Source organism: Spermophilus citellus, assembly GCF_964194105.1.
Source record: "Spermophilus citellus genome assembly, chromosome: 3".
Classification (NCBI taxonomy): domain Eukaryota; kingdom Metazoa; phylum Chordata; class Mammalia; order Rodentia; family Sciuridae; genus Spermophilus; species Spermophilus citellus.
In genome coordinates, this window is record NC_138184.1 from 11,369,124 (window position 1) to 11,380,137 (window position 11,014).

At 56.2% G+C, this 11,014-nt stretch overlaps 1 protein-coding gene across 3 annotated transcripts in view; it reads right to left on the reverse strand.

Moving 5' to 3' along the window:
* Positions 1-9,650, reverse strand: part of CACNA1A (calcium voltage-gated channel subunit alpha1 A) — a 232,268-nt gene extending 222,618 nt beyond the window's left edge. For all 3 annotated transcript variants that reach the window (XM_081284893.1, XM_081284894.1, XM_081284891.1), the window contains exon 1: positions 9,573-9,650. The gene's annotated coding sequence lies outside the window, so the exon portion shown is untranslated. The remainder of the gene's footprint in view (positions 1-9,572) is intronic.
* Positions 9,651-11,014: the final 1,364 nt, after the last annotated feature.

Sequence of the window (11,014 nt, forward strand, 5' to 3'; positions counted from 1 at the left end):
ATTGTCATATTTAACATCCGCTGAACCAGTGTGTCCCCACTGAATATCTGCTCTCAATACACAGAGAGATCACCAAAGCCAAGAGAAGAGAATCCAAGCCGTGAATCATAGGAGAGGGACTCTGCCTTGGCTTAGAAATGGGTTAGACACCGCGTTTTGTTTTGTTTGGGTTTTTTTTCATCCCTCAGCGGATTTTAAATTTCCAGGTTGTGTGGAAAAACTGGGCCTCGGCTGAGCACGCTGCAGAGAGGCCCGTGTGGCTGAGGACCGCCTGGGGACGTTAAGGACTCGGATAGTGGGACCGGCCTCCAGGTCAGGGAGAGTGGGGGACAGCCCAAGAGCTGGGTGTCCTGGAGGATGAGAGGGCTGGCGGAACCACAGATCTGTGGCCCACGGTCCCCAGGGACAGCCAAGCCACCTGGAGGCACCGTCACCCAAAAGCTTGTCACCCCCAAGGAGCTCCAATACTCAGTGCCACTCACCTGCTGAGGTCTCACAGTCCAGCACCCAGCCTGGACCTGGAGCTGCAGATTGGGGGCCACGATGTCACACAGGCTTCCTATTCAGAAGCCCTTGACCAAAGCCGCAGATCTGACGAGCTACCAGAACACTCCGGGCAGGCGGCACCCAGACCCCAGGAGGGGAAGAAAGGGTGGCTTGCTCCAGGAGGCCCTGTATCTGATCCCAGTTTATCAGTGCAGACTCCCAGACTTACTGCAAAACGAAGTTTTGTTATTTTCCCCAAGGCTCAGAGAGGCTGTGACATTGGCTCAGAGTTACCCAGCAATAATGGAATGGGTTAGGATTTTGAAAGCAGCTCTTTGGGCAAAAGAACTCAACACAGGCAGGATGGCGAAGGAACCCATATGATCTGCAAAGTGGCAATTAGGGAGACGTGGGGGGGTCATTTTAGGGAGATAATTGTTTCACTTTTAAGCTGCATTATCGCCCATTTGATCTGTGGCCCGGGACTCATCTCTGAGTGAACTTGGTCCTGTTTCCTCATTTCTAATCTGAGGGTTATAATACCTCCTCACAAACCCGGCTTCCAGGTGTCCAGAAACAGAGGTGGGTGGCTGTGGGGAGTGGGAGACCCCGAGGTGAGGTGGCACCTCATCTTACCACACCTCCGTCGGGCCTCTTGCAAGCGGCTCTCAGGGCAGGATAGAGACGGGGGTTCGGGAGCTGCTCGCCCTTGGATTCTATCAGCTTGACACCACCACGTTCAGCCCCCACGGAGCACCGACCTTCCAGCAGCAAAGACCTGCCCTGAGCAAGTCCAGAGATCCCAGGATCAACCAGCACGGGCCTCGCCTATGGAGGCCCGTGCTCCCAGGGCTGGGGAGGCCGAGGTCACGGTGGCCTGAGTCTCTGCCCCCCATACTCCCTTCACTCCTGCTCTGTGCCAGGCATTGCCAAGATCTTCCAAGAGAAGGGGTTTGGAGCTCCGACTCTGGGTGTGGATGAGTCTGGGCTCCAAGGTCGGCTCCAACCACGGTTCAACCTGCACCTCAGTCGTCTGTGCCATGGGCACTGGGTGGGCGTCCCTCAAGTCCACACCCAAAGCCCCTCGGCCCGGGGCTGGGCCATGGTGGGTGTGGAGTGGTGCACTTCCTGTGCAGTGTATGGGCACTGTCTGAATACCTGCCTCCCCTCAGGCAGGCTCCCTGAGTACCGTGCTAGCTTGGACCAGAACACACCCTGGGGAGAGAACCCAAGAGCAAATTGTGTCCACTGGCTCAGAAAGGGCTTTGAGTCTTGAACACCAGCCTCGGTGTCCAAGGTCACGGGAGCCCATCCATTAGTCGTTCAACAAACATTGACATGTACTCTGCAGTGGGCACTTTTCTAAGCACTGGAGATACCACCAAGATGGGGGGGGGAACCCTACTGACAGCCCAATTTAGGAGGAACGACATCGTTTCACATGACCAACAGGGTGCTGTGGCCCACAGTGGCCCCAGAGGAGGCTGGGTTCTCCCTGAGACATGACACCTGTGCGGAGACTGGGCTGCAGGAAGGAGCCGGCCCCGGGAAGAGCATTCCAGGCCAGGAACAGAAAGGCCACGGCCTCCAGGGGCACCAGTCCCTTAGAATGCAGGAGCCGGGCGGGCGCCGCTGGAACACCAGCGACGGGGTGGCTGCCACCGGTGGATCACCTCAGCCCAAGCGTTTGGGCCCAGCCTGGGCAGCCCAGGGAGATGCAAAAACAAATAAACTAATTAATAAAAGCCAGCAAGGCGGGGGGGGGGGGGGGTGACCAAAGCGCGTGCGTGGGCTTGAAGCACAGGCTGTCACGTCCCCTGGTGTGGGGGTCCCGGGGCCACACAGCACCTAGAGGGGCTGTCCCTGCTCGGTGGCGGGACCTGCCCAGCACGTTCAGCCCCCAGCACCACAAGGCAACCACTTGGAGGTGGGGAGAGGATAGGATCCCGAGGTGACCGCAGCAGAAGAAAAGATCCCCAGCTCGCAGGGGCATGGAGCCCCCGCAAAGAGGAGAAGCGTCATGGTCATCCCCAAGGCTGGAAGCCCGTGGAACCTCAGAATCAGATCAGACAGGCCCCGGGGGCTCAGGGGGCGACCTGGGCCCAGCCGTCTGACACGCAGCTCAGCTGCCCCAGACCAGCACAGAGAACCCGGGAGACCCTCGGGGACGGACCCATGTCTCTGGGGCACTCCCTGGGCCTCCACAGTGGCTAGCAGCCAAGCTGCTGATCCAGAGGACAAAAGGAGGGTCTTTCTGGGCTGAAAAGCAGCCAGCCGTGCGGAGGAAGAGCCCCCAGGGACAAGACCTATATATTTTTTTAAAATATGAACTAGGCTAGAAGCAGCCAGATGCCTCCCTGGGAAAAGAGAGAAGAAAAGGGGCAGAAACCAAGACAAAGACAGAAGGGCTCGTCCCCGGGAGGTCTGCCGGCAAGGCCAGGCGCAGTGGAGTGTCGTGTCTAAATGACCCAATATCGTTTTTGTTTTTGAAGAGTGTAAACCGAGGCCCAAGGGACACCCCATGTCCCCTCTGTCCGATCAAGACATAGAAAGCCCTGAGCAGGCACCTGGGCAGGTGAAATGCTTCCACAGAACGTGGCAGGAAATTCCCTCTTTTTTGGAGCCCCAGACCCAGGGGCTCTGTCACCCCCACTTCACAGATGAGGAAACTGAGGCACAGCAGGGACCTGGGGTTCCTCTCCCCGGAATCGGCAAGTGGGGGGCTGAGACCTGAGCCCTGCCTGCTGTCACCCACCGGATCAGGCCACTCGGGCACATCCCAGGCTACAGACGGCCCCAGGCTGGACCACGGCGAGGCCGGGCAGCCCGGAGTGTCCTGCGAAGCCCGGTTCCGCCCAGTGGGCCTCCACCAAGCCCTCGGTGCGTGGGAAAGGCAGTGGCCAAGTCTGCAACGACGGGCGCCGCCTGAGGAGCCTGGGTCCTTGACGTGCACCTCCAAGGCCTGGGGTGAGGCCACCAGGTGGCCACCTCGTGGAGCAGCCGCTGGTTCCCGCTTCCACCGCGCGATTCGCGAGCTCCTGCGCCACCTGGTGGCCAATCGTGGCAGGCACGGGCGACCGCCGGTGAGCCACGGGGTGGGGACCTGGAGCCCTGGTAGCATTTGCGGGTCTGCGGACCCCCAGACAAATGCCCACGAGTAAAGACGACTTCGTCCGCACGGATCTTCATGGACGCTGCATTTTGAATGTCAGAATTTTCACGTCCATCAAGAAATGGAGTCCAAGGGCCCCTGAGTTCCACCCAGCACAGAAGAAAGGGATGAGGGGGAGGGGGAGGGAGGGGGAGGGGGGAGAGATTACTGGGCAGAATCTTAGAATGGGGCACTGGGGGAAGCAGAGACCGGGACGTGATTAGTCAGAGTCAGGGGGATCTGTGGCAGGCAGGGGACTGTAGTTCATGAGATCTATAGTTGCCATCAAAACCACTCCAAGATTTCATCTCTCGCCAGTCACAATGGCAATTATCAAGAAAACAGCAACAATAAGTGCTGTCGAGGACGTGGGGGAAAGGCACACTCACACATCGCCGGTGAGGCTGCAAATTGGTGCAGCCACTCTGGAAAGCAGTCTGGAGACTCCTCAGAAAACTTGGAATGGAGCCACCATTTGACCCAGTCATCCCACTTTGTAGTCTATACCCAGAGGACTTAAAACCAGCCTACTACAGGGACACAGCCACGTCAGTGTTTATAGCAGCACAATTCACAATAGCTAGACTGTGGAACTACCCGGGTGTCCCTCAACAGATGAATGGATAAAGAAAATGTGGTAAACAATGGACTATTGCTCAGCCTTAAAGAAGAATGAAATTATGGCACTTGTAGGTAAATGGATGGAGCTGGAGACTCATGCTAAGTGAAACAAGCCAGGCCCAGCAAACCGAAGGCCAGATGTTTTCTCTGATAAGCAGAAGCTGATCCATAGTGGGGCGGGAGCAGGGAGGGAGGAAGGAGGGGACTTTGGATTGGGCAGAGGGGTGGGGGAGGGGGTGGGGATGGGAAGGAGGTGGAATGAGATGACATTATCACCCTGTATACATGTGTCACTATCCTCCTGGAGTGACCCCGCACCCTGCTCAGCCAGAGGAAGGAGACGTTGTGCACCATTTGTATACAACATGGCAAAGTGCATTCTAGTGTCAGGTGCTAATTAGAACAAATTAAAGAATAAAATTTTTTTAAAATGACAATGGCTATCATAGCATCACATGTTTCAAAATAACAGAGAATTTGTCCCCCCAAAAAATGATCTGAAGTGTCAGGTAGGCTAATTCACTGACTTGACCCCTCCGCTCCACACACAGGTGTGGGACACTGTAAGCCCCGAGGCCAGCGCCCAGCACAGAGAGCACCAGTGGGTGATTACGGGGAAGGGGCTCGGGTGGCACCCGGGGCCTCAGCGTGCCAGGCGAGTGCTGTGCCCCTGAGCCACAGCCCGGCCCCATTCTGTGTGACTTCTATTTATACATAACAGTGAAACTTCCGATGTTGTTACTTAGTCTCTTGTGCCCCCAAAGCTAACTTTCTTGAAGATATTTCTTACCAACGGGGCTCCAATTCATGAATGCAGAACTCTCAGATCTGCAGGGTCAACTGTACTTAAATCTCCATTTATATTTTGTTTCATGCAACAGGAACAAAAGTGTCGAGGTTTATTAACCCTTGTCGATGATGGGGCCCCAACCCACCTGATGGACCGGCAGCAGCCTGACAGCCATCCCTGCTGGGGACATTCCAGGGGGCAGGACCAGGAGAGGACCCCCGTGCCTGCACACAGCGACATCCTGCTCCTGCTGACCGGTGTGAACCGGTGGGTGGGTTGCAACGCTGACCGGCAAAATGGACATGTGGCTTTAAAGGGATTTTGGGAAAGTGGGGCTGAAGAAAATAGCAGGAAGGAAGGAAGAGAGGACCCGCCTCCGCCATCACAGAAACAGGAAACACGGGGAGTCTAAGCCGGCGTCGTGGCGCAGGCCTGTCATTCTGGGGGCTCGGGAGGCTGAGGCAGGAGGATCAGAGTGCAAAGCCAGCCTCAGCCACAGCGAGGCCCTAAGCAACTCAGTGAGACCCTGTCTCCAAATAAAATACAAAATAGGGCTGGGGAGGGGGGCTAGTGGTCGAGGACCCCTGAGTTCAATCCCTGGTGTCCCCCCAACTGCAAAAAAAAATGGGGCAGTGTGATCGAGTTGCCATCAGAGGTGGCCAAAGACGTCGGAGAGTCCAAGGCAGCTGTCCTGCATCTCCCTCCGAGAACACGGTGCCCGTGTGGGGCTCCCCCCATGAGAAAGCCTCTCGGTTTGGAAGATGCTCAAAAACAGTTCCCATAAAGGCGATTCAGACACAGGACATCGACAGGACAATCGACCTGGCTGGCTTCTTCCACGTGTCGGTGAGAGAGGAGATGGGGTGGAGGAGGGAGCCACACAGGCTGGAGAAGACGTCAAGCAAGGATACACGTAGGCCAACACGTGACCCAGCAATTCTACCGCAGGGCATGAATGAAAAAGAGGCAAAGCAATTTCTAAGAGATATTTATACACCCACGGTCACAGCAGCACCATTCACAACAGCCAAAGAGGGAAGCCACCCAAGTGACGTGTTTGGGTGTGTACATTTTTTTTTTTAATGTGGCTAACACACATAATGGAATAGTATGCAGCCTTTAAAAGGGAGGGACTCCTAACACATGCTACAGCATGGACGGACTTCAAGGGCCTTACAGTCAGCAAAAACCTAAGACACAAATGCTGTGTGACTCACTAATAGGAGGTCCCAGGAGTGTCAGGAGTCAGAACGGTGAGTGTCAGGGTCTGCGGAGGGGGAGTGAGTGTTTCATGGGGGCTGAGTTCAGTACAGGAGGATGAGAAAGCTCTGAGAGGGACAGTGGCGGTGGCAGCCCAGCCACGTGACTCTGTAAGGCCACCAGAGTATGGGCTTAAAAATGGCCAAAAGGGTAAATTTTATGTTAGATATATTTTCTACACACACACACATGTGCACACACACACACCAGATAGATAAATGGCCAAGGCAGCGCAGGCGCCCCTCTTTCAAGGAAACCAGCTGTAACAGGTTAAGTGAGGGGTGGAGCACAGCCTGGGAGTGGGATGACATGACAGTCACTCTCTCTGTCGTCAAGGTGATGTTGGAAACCGCGGGCTTTAGGGGTGTCGTCGGGGGACATGAAACCACACGAGGTCTGGGATTCGCTTTAAAACATCTCAGAAAATAAGAGGAAAGGGGTCTACCAGGCCCGCCCGGCCAGATCCGGGTAACTCATGAATGGGTGACGCCCTGAAGGTTCACTGTCTCTTTACTTTTAGTGCATTTGGGCCCGTTGGGGGTAAGGGAAGGCTTCCCAGAGCACAGCCGGGAAAAGTGGAGGCGACTTCCCCAACAGGAGGGCAAGAGGGCGTGGGGCCTGCGTGGGGCCTGAGTTTAAAAGTGAAAACCATTTAAAGTATCCAGTACCTCACCAATGGCGGTCAACACTTTACTTGTTTATATGTAGTATATTATGTTTTTGTAGTGCATTTCATAAATTTAGCAGAATATTTATCTAATTTCAAAGCCAGGTACACAGGATGCCTGTCACCCCAGCAGCTCAGGAGGCTGAGGCAGGAGGGTCTCGAGTTCAAAGCCAGCCTCAGCAAAAGTGAGGCCCTAAGCAACTCAGTGAGACCCTGTCTCTAAATAAAATATAAAATAGGGCTGGGGATGTGGCTCAGTGATGGAGTGCCCCTGGGTTCAATCCCCAGTACCCTCCCCAAAAAAGTTGGGGTCATGGGCTGGAGTTGTGGCTCAGAAAAATAAATAAATTAAGTAAAGGTGTTGCTTCCATCTACAACTAAAAAAAATTTAAAAAAAACAAGGTTTGGGGTTGTGGAGCCTGCGAGTAGCAGCTCTGGCTAGGAGGCTCTGCGGCTGGGCGGCGGGCGCGTCCCTGTGGCTCTGACCTCTCTCCACGCGCACAGCCAAGATGCTGCGGACCTGGCAGAACTGAGCTCCTGCCACGAGGTGCTAATGTGCTTGGCGCTGCATCTGGCACGCAGTAGGCATCCAATAAGTATTCACTGCCATGATTAATATAAATTGCACTGGTCATTTTCCTTGGGCCACAGTGTTTGTTTAATTTTCTAATTCACTTTTCCCTTCCCCTAAAAAAAAAAAAAAGAAAAAGAAAACTCTCTCCAGCGAGTCTGCGGAAATGACTCATTGTAACCCCTCAAAGAAACCTGGCTCTTTCTGAGAGAGCTAATCAGATTTCTTTTCAAAAAGATAATAAAAGGAAGCAAGAGGAAAATGGAGGTGAAGAGAGACGAGGGAAGGGAGGAGGGAGTCCAGAGGAGACTGAGGCCAGGGGAGGTGGAGGGGGAGTGTGGGCACTGGGTAAGTGTGACGGGTGCATCCCGGCTTTATGGAATGATGGACGGATGGATGGATGGGTGGCTGGACAGATGGATGGATAGATGGGTGGGTGGATGGATGGATGGATGGGTGGATGGATGGATGGATGGGTGGGTGGATGGATAGATGGAGGGATAGACGGAATGACAGATGGATGTATGGAATAGTGGATGGATGGATGATGAATGGATGCATGCGTGGGTAGATGGATGGATGGATGGATGGATAGATGAGGGATAGACAGAATGATGGACGGATGGATGGATCGGTGGATGGATAGTTGGAGGGATAGATGGAATGACAGATGGATGCATGGAATGATGGCTGGCTGGATGGATGGGTAGATGGAGGATAGACAGATGATGGATGGATGGAGGGAAATATAAGCAAGTGGAAGGGTGGATGGAGATGGAAGGAGAGAAGGAAGGAAGGATGGACACTGGGAAGACTGGATGGGTAGGAAGATGGATGAGGGGCTGGGTGGGTGAGGGGGGGAGGACAGAAAGTTAAGAGGAGCGCAAGGTGGAAAGCAGCACAGGTGACCTATTACCTTCCCAGGTGCGGCAGCCACCAGATGTTAGCCTAAGCCCGGAAACCCTCGGCGTTGACTCTTACTAAGCTCCTTTGCTTGAAAATGAGCAAGGCCATCATGCCGGGTCGAGGCCTCCTGAATTTACCCACGGCACCGGCACCCCACAACCAGCTGGCGTTTAACCCCACTCCGACTCTGGCAAATTAAAGAAGAAGAAGAAGAAAGAAGAAGAAGAAGAAGAAGGAAGAAGAAGAAGAAGAAGAAGAAGAAGAAGGAGGAGGAGGAGGAGGAGGAGGAGGAGGAGGAGGAGGAGGAGGAAGGAAGAAGGAGGAGGAGGAGGAGGAGGAGGAGGAAGAAGAAGAAGAAGAAGAAGAGAAGAAAGAAGAAGAAAAAGCAGCCTGGTAGAAAGCTGGTGAGGCCGGGAGTGCGGAGGGAGGAGAGTGGATGTGAGTCTCCCTGATGGACCGTGTCCCCGCAGCTCGGCCGCTCGCGATCTGATAGCCACGTGCACATCACACCGCCTGAGCCTGCCCAGGGTCCCAGCCCTGCTCCGCGCCTTTGCCAAAAAGCTCTTGAGAAAAGGAAGAAGAGGGAGAAGGAGAAGGGGGGGGGGAGACGAGGAGGAGGCGGAGGCAGCGCCTCCCTAGGAGGACAGGAGCACCGAGGGCTCCTTGGGGCTGAACCTTCCAGCCCCAGATCAAGGAGCGCGAGCCGCCCACCCAGGACCACCCAGGACCCGACTGAGCGGCAGCGCTGGCTCCACCCCACCGTCCCCGGGAAGACCCACTTTGGGGGTCCCTGGTAAAGGGAAAGGAGGACTCTGGAGCAACTCGACCAAAGCCACCAAATCCTCCGGCCCGACCCGCCTCCTGTGGGTTCCCACTCAGGAGCGGAGCTCCTCAGCCATCCCGTGGGACAGTTTCCGAACCCATCGGGTGGCCCCCAGCCCCCGCCCTGCCCTGGTGTTAACCCCTTGGTTGCTGCCCCAGTGCGGGGCAGCGCGGGGTCCGCAGGGGGAGGAGCCTGGCAGCCGGAGTCGTCAGTGCGATCTGCCCCGCGAATCCGCCCCCACCCCCCCGACACCTGCCAGAACCGAGCCCCGCCGCCCGCCCCGCCCCGCATACTCACTCCCATTCCTTCCTCCGCGCCTGCGGGGTGCTGTGGATTTTGTGCGCCTGGTGGGCCAGGATGACATCCCGATGGTCCACCACGCCACCCCGCCGCTTCAGAGAGGGCCCCTCGAAGCCGCTGTTCATCTGGTGGGCCCACGGGTGCCGCGGGGTGCTGGGTGCGCCCGCCAGGGTGCTGTCCGGACCTGGGGGTCCCGAGCGGCGGCCGTGCGGGGCGTCATGGCAACTGACCGCGGAGCGCATGGGGTCGGGGACCCGGGAGGTCTTCAACGTCCATGGGCTTTGCTCAGAAATCCCGGGGTCTTCGGCTTCCAGCACAGTGGAGAGGGAACTAGAGAAGAGAGGAGGGACAGGCAGAGTGAGGGACAGAGAGAGAGGGACAGGCAGAGAGAGGGACAGGCAGAGTGAGCGGGGACAGAGCCCGCAGCAGCGAAGCCAAGAGCAGGGCTTTGCAGGGCAGGAGCGGCCCCGCCCTCGGCCCGGAAGCCCCCGCAGCCCGCTGGGCCCTGGCAGGACGGAGCAGTTCCTTGGCAACTTGGGACCCAGAAAGCCACTTCTCAGGAGCTGCTGGGCAACCGGGGCAGCTCCAGGAGTGAAGCCCTCGAGGGCGGGTCGCCTGCCACCTGCTGGCCGCGCGGGGTGGGTGCTGGGTTTCTGGGCATCTCAATGCTCCCGTCTGCAAAATGGGTCACCGCTGCTCTTTGATTCTCCCCCAGCCCCTGGGTCCCGTGAGCACCAGAGGTGGCACTTAGAACCACAGCAGGGCAAGTTCAAGGGCCACTTTCAAATGCCTCTTGTGTGGCCACGGCCTCTGTGCAGGCTTGACTGATTTCAGGAGGGTTGTTTTTCATTTTTAATTGACACATAATTGCGTGTCAATTAGGTTACAATGTGACGTTTGGCTCCATGTACACATTGTGTCATGACCAAAATGGTGTCATTGGTGCATCTGTCCCTTCCACATTTATCTTTTCTTTGTGGTGAGATAGTCAAAGCCTCACGGAGCTATTTTGAGGTATACAATGTGTTAATTAGTACTCATGATAATTTGGCTGGTTTTTTAAAAAGGGACAGGACCTCTGGCACTCAGGACCCCCGACAGGTGCTGCGCACCATGGGGTGTGGAGCCCTGAGCTCTGTCTCCTGCACTCGCCCACTCAGCAGTGGGGGGTGTGTGGGCTGCTGGGCTGGGCGCTGTTCACGCAGCTGTGAATGAGTCTGACCCATGTCCCCACCCAGGCGGAGGGGACAGTGGTGAGGGAGACAGACAAGGAGGAACAGAGTCTGAGGATGTGGTGTAGAGATGAGGAGCTGACAGGAGGGAGCCGGAGCCTGCTCGGGCCACCGGGATAGGGGACTTGGGTTGTCCCTGGTATCCGCAGGGGGTTGGCACAGGACACTCCAGACACCAAAATCCATGGTGCTCAGGTTCCTTATCTA